Genomic DNA, 12743 nt, shown 5'->3' with positions numbered 1-12743 from the left:
GTTAATGTGTGAGTTGCTGTTAAATCTATGTTGCTTGTTTGTAAGGTTAAGACTTAGATTATTTTATGTTGCTTCTAATCTATTGTGATTTGTAATGTTAAGACTATTGTGATTTGTAATATATTGTGATTTGCTTCATAAGACTAAATGTGTTTTGGAAGTTCTAAGATTGAATGTTTGTTATCACCAGATTTTAGACGAATCCAGAGGTGGGCCGGGCTTGGAAGATTACATGGAAGAATTCTAAGGCGGCCTGGCACGAAGGGTCTTGGGCTGAATTGCCCGTGTATCTTTATTTAGTAGTTTATTATTTTAGATAAGAGATAGAATCTTAGTCGTGCACGGTTTAGTGCACGCCCTCATTAGAAAGTCCCCTGGACTATAAATATGTACCTAGGGTTTATGGAATAAACAACAACTCACGTTCAACCCCAAAAACAAACCAATCTCGGCGCATCGCCAACTCCTTCATCTCGAGGGTTTCTATCGGGTAGCGACATGCTGCCTAGATCGCATCTTGCGATCTAGGCAGCACAAGCCACGTTGTTCATGCGTTGCTCGTATGCGAAGCGTTTTTGATGGCGAGCAACGTAGTTATCATTAGATGTGTTAGGGTTAGCATTGTTCTTCGTTTAAGCATGCTTACGTAGTGCAACCCTTGCATATCTAGCCGTCCTCACGCCTATCTCGGGTGTGGGGCGGCACCCGCTTGATCATTATTTAGTAGATCTGATCCGTTACGATTGCTCCTTGTTCTACAAGGATTAGTTTAATATCTGCAATAGTTTGGCCTTACAATGGGGGGAGGATCCGGTGGCATGTAGGGTGGCGTTCGCAAGTCCTAAACGGGATGTTCCTAGGATCAACTTCATGTTGGTTTTTGGCCTTGTTTAGGATTGGCTTACGAGCACCGTGCGTGGCCGCAAGGCCCAACCTGGAGTAGGATGATCCGGTTATGCGGTGAAAACCCTAAATCGTCGTAGATCTCATTAGCTTCATCTTGATCAAGCAGGACCACCAAGTATTCGTGCACCCCGTACGGATCATGGGTGGATCGGCTCTTTGAGCCGATTCACAGGATAACCTGAGAGCCGATCGAGGCTCGTATTTAACGTTTACGTGTATGCCCTGCAGGAAACTAAGCGAGGCAACCTCATCACCTTCCTGACCAGGTATAGGTCAGGTGGCACGCCCTTGCACTTCGCAACGCCGCGTGTGACCGAGAAGAGCATTGCGGGCCGTCGCTCGGAGGGGTCTCGGCCAGCCGCAGCTCTAGGCTCCCCCGGCTCTACGGTGTTGACAAGGCCGCTGCCCGCCGGTGGGTTTTGGCGAGTCAACACATTCCGGCACGCCCGGTGGGACAATCGTCTACATCAACCACATCGCCATCTACATCTGAGATGGCGGACGGCACGCCGGTCACCTACGAGGATCCGCTCGACGACCTCAAGAAGCAATACAACGAGATCAAGGCTACCCTCGAAGCCGACCTCATCGGCTCTTTCGAAGAACCCGTTACGGTGGCATCGGATGGAAGGGGTTCTCACCGGAAGGTGCACTCGATGGGATAGACCTCTCTTCCCCGTCGGAGGAACGCACCGGGGGTCCGCGGCGAGGAGATCAACTACACGGTGGCTCACTCGCTACACCGCCACTCTGAGAACTTGGTCAACGTGCTGGAGCGTGTCGCTCTGCGCGTGATCCAGGAGATCATGAGCCACCAGTACTCGCCGTCAGGACCAGCTCTCGGGACTCATCAAGGAGAGTTGCCTTTCCAGTCCCGTCCACCGCTGCCGTTTGCGTTGGCAGCACCGGCTGAAGTGCCGACTACACCGGCATTCCTCGTCTACAGAATTGGTGGCGACCCCAGTGACTACCAGTTCTTAATGGAGGCGCCTAAGGAGATCCCTCATGGATACGCGTGCATGTATGTGCCGGATTGTGGTGACTCGGGCACTCACAAACCAGGCCACAACATCGGGCACTCCGGCGAAGACGGGAGGAACGTCGGCGGCAGAGCGAGACGTGGCTAACTAAATACGCCACACCGACGAAACTCCCGAGCCCGGCTCCTGCGGCTGGCTCGGAGCTGGAAAAGCAAACGTGGCAGGCCAAGTACGCCACCCCGGCGAATCTTCGAGTGCAACTCCTACGGCCAGCACGGCGGATCAGATCGGTACCATACGCGAGAGACCGGTTCGGCATGATGCCGAAAAGAAGGGTAGTCGGCTATTCCAAGCCGTACCACGACGATTACGAGATGATCCCGCTGCCACCTAAATATCGGCTCCCCGACTTCTCCAAATTCGGTGGATCAGATGGCTCCAGGCTCCATCGAGCACGTCGGCCGATATTTGGCTCAACTAGGACCGGCTTCGGTGTCGGATCAGCTACGCGTGAGGCTCTTTTCACGGTCCCTCACGGGATCGGCTTTTGGATGGTACACCTCTCTACCGGCGGACTCCATCCAGATCTTGGAAGCAATTGGAAGAACGAGTTCCATATGCAATACCATTCGGAAGCTTCCGAGTCCGGCATTGCCGATCTAGCACAACTACGTCGAAGCGCGGGGAAACGGTGACGAGAATACATCCGGCGCTTCGGGAATCTTAGGAACCGATGTTATTCGGTTCGTATAGCTGAAAAGGAAGCGGTCGAGTTGGCGGTAGCAGGCCTTGCAACACGGCTCAAGGACATGGCCTCCCAAGCAGATTATCCCTCGTCGGCGCACATGGTTCGAAACTATCAGCATATGAACAGCGCCACCCCGACCTGTACCAAGACAAGTTCAAACGTGCGAGTAGTTATGGTCGATACGGAAGAGGATGAAGTGCACGCGGGAGGCCAAGAGATAGCGGTAGCTGAGTGGACTCGGGGGGAACCCCCGTGGCCTGCAAATGGGTAAAGCCACCAGGGCCGCCCAGGGGATTTGATTTTGGCGTAACCAAGACTGAACAAATCTTCGACCTCCTGCTCAAGGAGAAACAGTTGACGATTCCTGAAGGTCTCAAGTTCCCCACGGCGAAAGAGCTAAATGGAAAGCCGTATTGCAAATTCCACAACTCGCTTTCCCATGCCACCAACGACTGCCGGGTGTGGCGTCAGCACATCCAAGCGGCGATAGAGAAGGGGCGGCTAATTTTCAACCAGTACGCCATGAAGGTCGACACCCAACCCTTCCCCGCCGTTAACATGGCAGAAATCATCTACCACGAAGGTTGCCGGCCGGGTCCCTCGTTCGGCATCAACATGGTAGGACTTGGAAACCACTGCGGCAAAGATGGAGATGAGGGCAGCTGCTCTCACAGCAAGGATACAGAAGAGGCCGCTCCACGCGATCGGCTCCGTCATGAAGGCAAGCGCTATGTCACAGAGGGAGAGGTGAAGAATATAAGATATCAGCGACCCCTCTCTGATCACCTCCTCAACAAATATGTTAGTCAGTATGACCAACGCCGGCGACCCAATTACAATGATAGAGAAGATCGTTTGGCTAGAGAAGCCGGGAAGATATCGTCGGCAGGATCGCGATGAGGAGGAGCACGAGCGCTATGCCACGGAAGCATCAAGGGAGCAAGACGACAACGCCGAGGCATTGGGACTGCCCCTTCTTCAGACACTGCTGGGATTCAGGAATGAGCCGATTGCCCACAATCGGCAATTGCCCGGAATGCAATCAGAAAAAGAAGGAGGCAGCCAACGTGTCTGTGTTCGAGCGCCTAGGGCCTCTCCCGTCACAAAGCAAACGCGCTGAGTCACCTCGTTGGGCAGATCTTGAGGATTCGAGAAGACGAGGGAGAAGTGGAAGAAGACAGGTACCACCGGCCAAGGTGGTGCCCACGACGGACTCAGCCGCTCCCAAAAGCGCGAGGGTTCAGCGATTGCGCGGCCTGGAGGAAGCCGAAAGGTTGTACCCGCATACGCTAAGGAAGGCACGGCCTGATCCGGCTGCAAAAGTTCAGCGAACCCTGGATGAAGAGGGTCGTCCACGGAAAATGGAGTGGCGCCCCAAACAGAGGAAAGCCGATGATGAGACATCGGCCGGCACAAACATGGTACTCGTCTTGCCGACGGAGCTTAGCCCTCCACGACTCTACGGAGCACTCAAGGTGGACGACAGCAAGCGCATCAAGTCAGAGGTTGGGTTGGTTTCATCCAGCCTGACCAAGTAGCAAGAATCAAACCAATGAGCAAACCAGGAGAGGCTGATCCTTGTGATCGGCCCCAAAAAATTTACGAAGGGAACTTACAAGACCTTCAACGAGCAAGCAACGTGGAGGCCAATTCCAGCAATCGGCCAAAATTATCCTCACCTACCTTTCTACCTGGGTTCAACATGTTATCCAACAGAGCCGATACCATCAATTTTCTTGACAGAATCGGCTCGGGGGGGCACCCAGGTATATGAAAATACGAGGATATGCAACAGAAGCATCTCATCTTTTGTTGATGGGTATTGGAATATGGGGGCCGATGCACAGGTCGGCCGTAATAAAAAAAATGAAAATTCGAAAATTTTCGAACACGGCCGATGCGACGAGGCATCGACTTAAGGACATGAAAGCCGATGCTTGGCCATCGACTCAAGGGAGATTTCTTCAAGGACAATGTCGGGAGCAGCATGGGCGCGCGGATCAGATCAATGATCAGATCAATGTCAGGGAGCCTATCCGGCCGGCAGGAACTGAAGAAACTCGGGGGGCAGCTCACCTTGAGGGCTCTCCGTTTTTGGGAAGCCGATGTATATTTAAATCGGCTAGCTCGGCATAAGGAGCTCCCTCAGACATGATCGAGCCTAGGTCCATACAGCTCTGCTTTACCTTGGGCTGAGACTCGGGGGGCAACAAGCCTGGAAGATGCCCTGTTTTTGAGAGCCGATTAGGGTCACCTCGGCTGCGGCTGCATCATGGTCGTCTCAGGCAGGAACTGGGAAGGAAAAGCCGACGCCTAGTACAGGGCTTGGACTGTGCTGTTGCTGCAAGAAAGGAAAGAAGTCCGACGCGTTGCTATCGGTCTTAGCATGGCAAACGGAGGGAATGAAATTGGAGCGATTAAAGGATAAATGGAAAGAACAATTTCATTAATTCCAAGGAGCGGCTTTACAAGAAAGAGCCGATGGCTCTCAAAAGAGGGATCTGGTGCCTAGTGCACTGCTACTACTAGTCCTATACTACTAGTCGTCGCTGTCCTCGTCATCGCCGCCGTCGACGTCGTCGGCGCTGCTCCCAGGGAGCTCTTCGTCGCTGCTGCCCCAGCCCTTGGCCGGAGCCTCTTCCTCCTCGTCATCATCATCATCCTCGCTGTCCGCCCAGGAGCGGAAGCGCTTGGTCGGCGGGTACCCGATGGAGGAGGAGGAGTCATCCTCCTCCTCTTCCTCTTCGTCATCATCTTCGTCCTCGCTGTCCGCCCACATGCGGGGCGCTTCTTCGGCGGGAGCTGGGCGGAAGGAGAGGCTTTGGCCTTCCGCTGCTTCTCCTTCTTTTTCCTCCTTGTCGGAGGAGAAGGGATTCACTGCGGGGTGGAGGCTGTCCTCGGTCTTCTTCTTCGGCGAAGATTGGGGGAAGAGTTTTGAGAAGGAAGAGGAAGAGGAAGACATTGCTACAGGAGGAGAGGGTTTTTTGGTGCCGATAGCTGGGATGGAATAGAGGATATGAGAGAGAGCTAACCGAGTCGGCGCGGTTAAATAATGATAAATCTGGTGAAGGATTAATGCCATTACAACTTCCAAGGGATCGATGCTAAAGTCTGTCGGGATTTTTAGAGAAGGCTGAGAAGACAGGGGCATAATGATGACGGATGCTTGTAACGGCTCGCTGCCTGCTACGACATGACCCTTCGAAGGGAAAGCATAATGATTTTGGAAATGTTATTTCCAAAACCAGGGGGGCATGTGTTATCACCAGATTTTAGACGAATCCAGAGGTGGGCCGGGCTTGGAAGATTACATGGAAGAATTCTAAGGCGGCCTGGCACGAAGGGTCTTGGGCTGAATTGCCCGTGTATCTTTATTTAGTAGTTTATTATTTTAGATAAGAGATAGAATCTTAGTCGTGCACGGTTTAGTGCACGCCCTCATTAGAAAGTCCCCTGGACTATAAATATGTACCTAGGGTTTATGGAATAAACAACAACTCACGTTCAACCCCAAAAACAAACCAATCTCGGCGCATCGCCAACTCCTTCATCTCGAGGGTTTCTATCGGGTAAGCGACATGCTGCCTAGATCGCATCTTGCGATCTAGGCAGCACAAGCCCACGTTGTTCATGCGTTGCTCGTACTTGAAGCGTTTTTGATGGCGAGCAACGTAGTTATCATTAGATGTGTTAGGGTTAGCATTGTTCTTCGTTTAAGCATGCTTACGTAGTGCAACCCTTGCATATCTAGCCGTCCTCACGCCTATCTCGGGTGTGGGGCGGCACCCGCTTGATCATTATTTAGTAGATCTGATCCGTTACGATTGCTCCTTGTTCTACAAGGATTAGTTTAATATCCGCAATAGTTTGGCCTTACAATGGGGGGAGGATCCGAGTGGCATGTAGGGTGGCGTTCGCAAGTCCTAAGCGGGATGTTCCTAGGATCAACTTCATGTTGGTTTTTTGGCCTTGTTTAGGATTGGCTTACGAGCACCGTGCGTGGCCGCAAGGCCCAACCTGGAGTAGGATGATCCGGTTATGCGGTGAAAACCCTAAATCGTCGTAGATCTCATTAGCTTCATCTTGATCAAGCAGGACCACCAAGTATTCGTGCACCCCGTACGGATCATGGGTGGATCGGCTCTTTGAGCCGATTCACGAGGATAACTGAGAGCCGATCGAGGCTCGTATTTAACGTTTACATGTATGCCCTGCGGGAAACTAAGCGAGGCAACCTCATCACCTTCACGACCGGGTATAGGTCGGGTGGCACGCCCTTGCACTTCGCAACGCCGCGTGTGACCAGAAGAGCATTGCGGGCCGTCGCTCGGAGGGGTCTCAGCCAGCCGCAGCTCTAGGCTCCCCCCGGCTCTACAGTGTTGACAAGGCCGCTGCCCGCCGGTGGGTTTTGGCAGTCAACAATGTTAAGACTACTATGTCAATGCAAGAATTTCTAAGGCACTTGTGTTATCATCACATTTGCATGGAATTATTCTGCACATTTTGAAAATGGCTTTGGCTTTATTTTGTTGTTCTTTTTGCCATTTGTAAAGGATATTTCCAACAATAGTTGATTTCAAAGTATTGAATTGGAATTGTTTCATTTGCAATTTAAATGTTTTTAAAGCATCCTTTCCTTGAATATTTAAGATGGTCAATGCAAGAATTCTTATGGCACTTGTTTTTTCATCACATTTGCATGGAATTTTTCTTGCATCAATAGTTGCACATTTTTAAAATGGCTTTGGTTTTATTTTGTGCATCGTGGACTAACATGCATCGTTAAGTGCATCTTGGGCCTTCATTTCGATTTTGGGCCAGTCGCCAGCCCATATAGATTGCATCATGGGTTGGCTTGTTGGAAGTCATATTGTCCCCCCCTATATGAACCAGTTCATCTCTCTCTCTCCATCACTACTCCACTTCTTCCACTACTCGCCTTCTCTCCTGCAGCAGTTCCTCGACGGTGACGACTGGAGCGGTTATCTCCTGCAGCAGTTCCTCGATGGTGACGACTTGAGTTCATCCAGTTCTTGTCGTCTCTTCTTGTGGCCAGTCTCTTCTGCAAGGTGAGTTCGAAACAAAAAAAAAACCTTCTCTCCTTGTAGCCAAATCTAAACCTAGCCTCTCTCCTTATTGCCAGTTCTTGTCGTCTCTTCTGAAAAGTGACTTATATCTACCAGTTCTTCTTGATTGATGTGTTTGCATGGGTTCAATCTATTGAACATTCTTCATTCCTCCTCTTTTTAATCTTCTTAGATCTGTTCGCATGGGTTCAATCTATTGAACCTTTTTATTCTATGAACGTGTTCATTTGCTTGATTTGATTGCATGGTTTCAATCCATTGAACCTTTTCTTCCTTACATGTGTTCATTTACTTGATTTGATTGCGTGGTTTCAATCCATTGAACCTTTTCTTCCTTGCATGTGTTCATTTGCTTGATTAGATCTGTTTCCACCACTGTAAACACTTTTTAGGGTTCATATCGTCTACCACCACTGCACCTATCAACTAATATACTGATATTTACTTTTTGGTAGACTGAAATGGATCAAGTCAACTGTTAGTTCTGCCATCAGCCTATGGCCAACTGCAAGTATTCAAACAGGTGTGCTTCATCATTCAAGATCATCATGCAAGAGGACTATGATCACTTTGCGGTATGCAATTCCTTGTACATTGATTACTTGAATTTCATGATTTAATTTGTATTTATGTGCAAGACTAATCTCACATTGCATTTCATGCTTTGAACAGACTATTCCTTGTCGTTTCAAGGAACAACTAAACAAGTATAGTGACAAATTCTTGCATGCTCTTGTTGGTGGCCACAGGCTCGAGTTTTACCTATAGAAGAGTACAAACTCCACAACCATGTATGGCCCCTTATGGTCTTATTCCCTGATGTCACACCTTGTTGATGTCAACGATGTTGTCACCTTCAAGTTACCTACTGAAGATGACAATGATGATGAGATTGGAGATGAATATGCAGATGTTTTGGAGTATGAAGGAGAGGCTAGTGATGGTATCTTCGAAGTAACTATTGCAGATTCTGCTGGAAACAAAAAAAAAACCTTCTATCTTATGAATGGTATGTACATGAATCCACTGGAAACTTGTTCAGACAGTTAGTTTGTTTATTAATTTGTGTTGACTGTTTCATAAATTTGTGCAGGATCAGTGTATGTACCTGAAGAAATCAGATGCACACTTTACAAGACAGTTTTCTCAGGTATGCATACTGTTGGTGAGGCAGACATGTCTAAAATAATCTAGGAAATGTACAAGGATGCCTCAAATGATGAGGACTCAATTGATGAGCTTCAGTACATTGTTCTTAGAGTTGATGCAATTGACACTGCAACAAAAATATTGGTAATCTCTATGTCTAAAAAATATTGGTTCCTACAGTACATACATTTCAAATGCAGAATTCCTTAATGCTCTATTCCTGTGGCTCCTATTGCAGGCACTACCAGAACACATTGTCCATGGTTATAATTACCCAAAGAGGGGAATTGCAAGGTTTTCTAGCAGGCATATGAATGAAGAAATTGTTGGGCATTATTTCATTCAAACTAGGGACTTGAGAAGGCTAGTCGTCTGGCTGAAGGAAGAAGACATGGGCAATTTCTGTGAGGCCAACTCCATAGTTAGTGGCTCTCTTGTTCTTATCAGGGTTTCTATGATGCAAGACTACATTGGTGTCTCTGTCCACAAGATAGAAGACTTATGATGCTATGGTCATTCAAGATGGTTGCTGACTGAAGATGCTAGTGTGCTGCTTAGATCCTTTAGTTTATGTTGGTGCTTTTGATTGTAGTTTGTGCAGTATGTAATTATTGTTAGTCTGTGCAAGACATCTTATTGGTGTTGGTTTTGTTGATGTGCTGCTATGGAACACATCTTGTTGGTGTTGGCTCATTTGCTTGATGTGCTGCTATGGAACACATCTTGTTGTGTTGGCTTTTGTTGGTGTGGTGTAAAATTATGTTGTCCAGTCATTGTATGACCTGATGATGGCCTGATCATATATATACATGTTCATGTTCTTATAATTAGACTTGCATTCAGGGTAGTAGCTTGGCAGCTTGTCTCAATTGGCTGGCAACTTGGCATCTTAAATCTTGACTTGGTTTAAACTACATCACCTCTTCAGAGCTGGTTTAAGTTTTGCCACTAGTGTATGACACAAAACCTGTGTTCAGAATCTGGAAATTCATCCCTCACTGCATTTATAATACCATGTAGAAATATATAGGAGTTAGCAAAAAAATAAGACATGCATGAGCAAGAAACATGTGTATTAAGCCTCTCTTGCAAGCATCTAAGCTCATATAACACCTTTTGAATCTAGAGAATTCATATGAGTTTTAAAATTAACAACACTCCGGGCTAGATTCATTTTACAGGCATCTAAGCTCTCCTAGGGTTTTCTGAGGAGCCGTGATGCAGGAGGAAAATTTATTTTACAAAACGGCCCTTTCAGTTTACAAAACGGTCCTTCCACCGAACTCATCTCCACTTTCCTTTGCATCTCATCTCCATCGCATCTCATCTCCATTTTCCTTCCCATCTCCATTTTCGTCCACCTCCGTCGCCGCCCTCCTCTACCGATCTCCTCTGCCGCCGCCCTCCTCCACCGATCTCCTCCACCTCTGCCCTCCTCGACCGATCTCCTCCACCTCTATCCTCCTCAATCGATCTAGGGATTCTACGGGCCGACGGTGAGTAGGGGTTCCGCGTGGCGACGATGACCCGAGGTTCCGCAGGCGACGGCGACCCCTAGGATCTGCGTGCTGACGGCGACTCTCGTGAAGCCATGGTGGGTCCTCGTGGAGTCCAATCCATGGTGGATCCTCCAATAGCGGAAACTAAGGTGGATCCACTGCGCTCATTTCTCCATCGATTCAGGAACTCAAACAATGTGGAGGCGAGTTCGTCTAGTACGTGCTGAATCCAACCTTCACCTAAAAATTGCTGGTTTGCTTGGTTATCTATGGATTGTCTATAAATTACTGGCTTACTTGGTTACTGCATAATTGTTGTATTACTTGAGTAATTCTAGTTGTTGGATTGCATGATAAGCTTGCTGTATTACTTGATTAATTGATGGTTTTCTTGGTTACTTTATAATTTCAAGATTACTACAATGTCTCAATAAGTATAAGATGGTTTAGTTGATTACTGGATTCTATTAAAACTCTAAGATTAGTAAATTAATATGTAGGACACATTGTACTGTTACTAGTATCCCCAAAGTTTAGTTTTAGTACAAAACAATAATAATGGATAAGACTTGGATGCAAGCTTCAAGGTCATCAGATGAATATGTATCTGGAGTTAGTTTATTCTTAAAGTTTGCTCTAAGAAATGAAGTGCAAGACAGTAAGATACTTTGTCCATGCAAATATTGTGGGAACAGATTCTGGTATGATGTAGAAACTGTCAATGATCATCTTATCTGTACTGGTTTTATGCCTGGATACAAAAGCTGGTTGTTTCATGGGGAACCAGTTGTTAACGATCTTAACACACAATCTAGTTCTCAAGAAGATACTAGTAATGCTAGAGATGAGATTGACCAGCTTCTGTTAGATGGGTTCGAAATGTACAATAGAAGTACCTTGCATTCAGAAAAATAAGAAGGCAGTAAAGATGAAGATGTCGAATCATACAAGAGGTTAGTCAATGATGGTGGACAGCTGTTGTACCCAGGGTGCAAGAAGTTTTCTAAACTACAGTTTCTAGTAAGATTGATCAACATTAAAAATGTCAGGGGAATGACAAATGCTGCATTTGAAGATATCATGACGCTATTCAGGGAAGCACTACCTGAAGGACATTCTTTGCCGAAAATTTTTCATGAAGCAAAGCAGTACATCAGAGGTGTTGGACTTGCATATGATACTTATGATGCCTGTTTCATTGACTGCATAATTTTCAGAGGCATCCATGCCAAGGCTAATGTCTGCCCATTTTGCAAAACAAGCAGCTGATTCACCTGCTTGGAAAAACTTTGAAAGCAAGTACATGTGGTTCAGCAAATAGCCAAGGAACATAAGATTTGGATTAGCTACAGATTCAACCCTTTCAAGAATATGAACCTCTCTTACATCATCTGTCCTATCATTCTGGTCCCATACAACTTCCCACCTTGGATCTGCATGAAGGAGACACACTTTATTTTATATGTCATTGTACCAGGAAGGAGATCACCAGCGAAAGACATTGATGTATACCTGCAACTAGTAATTGATGGTCTACAGGAGTTGTGGCATCATGGAGTTCTTGTGGGATCCCTGGCAACTAGGGTGTCATGGACCTATGGTTGCTAGGCCCATGATAACTCCTCGGAAGCAATCACTCCGGGAGGCAACTCTCGAGTGAGGCTCCGCGAGATGTAAAACCCTCACGGAGGTATCAAGCCGAAGCGAAGACATGATCGGGGAGGAACTCCCTCGCGGAGGTTCCCGAGCCACGGACTTCTCCACGTGAGAAGGTCCCTTTGAAGGTGACAAGATCCACCAAGGAGCTTAGGATTCCTTCTCCACCAAGCCTGCTGCAAGGACCGATGGAGTAGGGTCCCAGGATACAAGACAAGCAAGGTCTGCGCCACACACGTCATGGCTGAGCTCACAAAGCTCCGTCCCGAGGAGGCAAGATTCCATTGCCCCTTTGGTGATTAAAGCGGGCTCGACGAGGACCAGAAGACCAAGGCCTTGCCTTGCCTCTTTAGTGCAAGGCTGGGTGGACGGCACAAGTTGTCAGCGAAGGCGTCATTGACGACCTCAGCATCTGTCATGGACTGGCACTTTAATCGGCCATGGACTATGTCCATCTTGTAAAGGGCGAAGAGTTTTCCGCCCTCAGTTTGGAGATGTGGGAACCCTTCCTCAAGATATTTCGAGGGTAAGAGGACCATCTCCTCTATAAATGGCTAGCCTAGCTAGCGTAGAGAGGGACGATCATGAGCGATCACAATCCCTCGATATATGTACGGTCATCTTCTCCATTGTGACCTGCAATACATACACCAAAGAAGGACGTAGGGGTTTTACCTCTCCGAGGGCTCTGAACCTGGGTAACCGCCGTTTCTCTCTC

This window comes from Lolium rigidum, chromosome 1 (genome assembly GCF_022539505.1).
Source record: "Lolium rigidum isolate FL_2022 chromosome 1, APGP_CSIRO_Lrig_0.1, whole genome shotgun sequence".
NCBI lineage: Eukaryota > Viridiplantae > Streptophyta > Magnoliopsida > Poales > Poaceae > Lolium > Lolium rigidum.
The sequence above is the reverse complement of the archived record's forward strand: the minus strand, read 5'-3'. Positions refer to the sequence as shown.